General features: G+C 39.6%; 1 non-coding gene across 1 annotated transcript; it reads right to left on the minus strand.

Moving 5' to 3' along the window:
• Positions 1 to 1,160: 1,160 nt before the first annotated feature.
• Positions 1,161 to 1,267, minus strand: LOC141640206 (small nucleolar RNA R71). The gene has a single exon (XR_012542896.1). It is a non-coding gene; the product is annotated as a small nucleolar RNA R71 (small nucleolar RNA).
• Positions 1,268 to 2,264: the final 997 nt, after the last annotated feature.

A 2,264-nucleotide genomic window follows, 5' to 3' on the forward strand; every position in this document is an offset into this window, starting at 1 on the left:
TGTAGGTGTTGTACAATCTAATCGATTCGGCTCCGGGACCCAAACTTTCCTAGGATTGTAAGATATAACCCAACTCAATCCATCACAACAATAATTGCTTGCTTATAATTTGAGAACATGTTTGTATGATCATATCCCATGAATCCCCTATGAACCCATGACACCCTAGTGCTTTTAATCAATTGTTTACACCCCTTATTTTATTCATCTTGCTAGTTTATTTTCATTGCTATTTTAGTTTAGTAACCTTCTACATCAACCCAATTTGTGACACCCCTAGACACTACTAGTTACGATAGAATTCTCATTTCAATACCCGTCCCTTGGGATCCGACCTTTACTTGCCTCTTTACTAATTGTAGAGTTGTTTGTGAAGTATAAATTGTGTTTTGTATCGACCATTGACCAACGACCACATATGCTTAATTGTGAACACGAAATGGCCTCGATCAAAAATGGCGCCGTTGCCGGGGACGGTGTTTAATTGATTTAAGATTTCTTTTATTGTTTTTAGTTGTGTCTTTTTCACCTTGGGAAGTAAAACTCCTCAAGGTTTGTTCTAATTGTTTTTGAGTTGTTTGATATTTTGCATGTCTAGAAGGTTACAAAGAGATTTGTTACCTTTTGACCGTGAAATCGAAAGAACCTTGACGAATAATAGGAGACTTGTTAGGAGGAATTTGGGAGGTGTTGGTGAAGTTGTTCAACCCACTAGTGAGTTTGTCAATCCTTTCGCAATAGAAGGAGAAGAGAACCCATTAAACAATACCACACAAAATCCACCTACAATGCATAAATTCTCGTCACACTCTATACCCACCGAGGAGGATTTACCAAATGGTACTCCTACACCACAACATCTTACCGGAAACTTTATTGCCAAGTCCGCCTTCATCCAACTAGTTGAGAGGAGCCAATTCGGGGGAATGCCTAGTGAGGACCCTCATTCTCATATGGAAACCTTTTGCGATTATTGTGAAGCTATCTCTCAAACAGGCGTGACTCAAGACCAAATAAGATGGGTCTTATTTCCTTTTTCGTTAATCGGCACCGCAAAGCAATGGTTGAAGGGCCTTGATAAGGCCACCCTTGGAATAGATTCTTGGAAGAAGCTAGCTCTAGCTTTCTACAAAACATTCTACCCACCGGAAAAGACTAACATGCTAAGAGCTCAAATTACGGGTTTTAAGCAAAGGGATGAAGAATCTTTGTATGAAGCTTGGGAGCGGTTCAAAGGTATTTGTCGCTCATGTCCTCACCATGGACTTAGCGAATGGTTTTTAGTGCAACAATTTTGGAATGGTTTATATGAAGATTCAAGGAACATTCTCAATATGGGATCAAATGGAATGTTCACCGAAGTTGATGACAATCAAACATGGAACAAGATTGAGGAAATGGCGGTCCATAATTCACAATATAGTAGACCTCGCAAGGATACTAGAGGAGGAAAGTATGAAGTGGACTCCGTTACTCAATTGGGTGCTCAACTTAGTGCTCACATTGACACAATCAACTTGAAGTTTGAACAAGCTATGGCTAGACTTGAGGAAAACTCAAAATCATCAAAGCATCATGTCAATGCCATGACGGCATCCTCATCAATCCCAAGCGGGATATGTGAGAATTGTGGAACCTTGGGTCATGACTCAAGTGAATGTAGGGGAACAACCGAACAAGTTAATGCTTTCCAAGCTTACAAAAGTGGTACCCCTTATTCAAATTTTTACAATGAAAACACCAAGTTCCATCCAAATCTCTCATACAAAAGCCAAAATGTTCAAAACCCTCAAACAACATACACTCCACCACCATGAGAAATCAAAATCAAAGACCCTTTTACAATCAAAACCAAGGTTACCAAAATCAAAATCCATACAATCACCAAAATGACCAAGGTTTTGATGTCCAAAAGCGGTCCTCCAAATGCAAAAGAATCAACAAGAATTTTTCACCCAAATGCAAAAAGATAGCCAAGCAAAAGACACCACCATCAACAACATTCTAGCTCACACCAAGATGTTGGAAACACAATTGACTCAACTAGCATCTTCAAGCTCACAAAGACAAAAGGGGCAATTACCACCTCAAAGTAATCCCCCTAGACATGAAACGGTTAGTGCCATTCACTTGAGAAGTGGTACAAGATATGAGGCACCGAAGAAGCAAGTTGAGGATGAAGTTGTGAAAGCTAGTGAAAAGGAAGAAATTGTGCAAAGCCCCAAAGAAGGGGAATCATCAAAAGAAGAAAGTTCAAAGAAAAA

This window comes from Silene latifolia, unplaced genomic scaffold (assembly GCF_048544455.1).
Source record: "Silene latifolia isolate original U9 population unplaced genomic scaffold, ASM4854445v1 scaffold_73, whole genome shotgun sequence".
In the NCBI taxonomy this organism is placed as follows: domain Eukaryota; kingdom Viridiplantae; phylum Streptophyta; class Magnoliopsida; order Caryophyllales; family Caryophyllaceae; genus Silene; species Silene latifolia.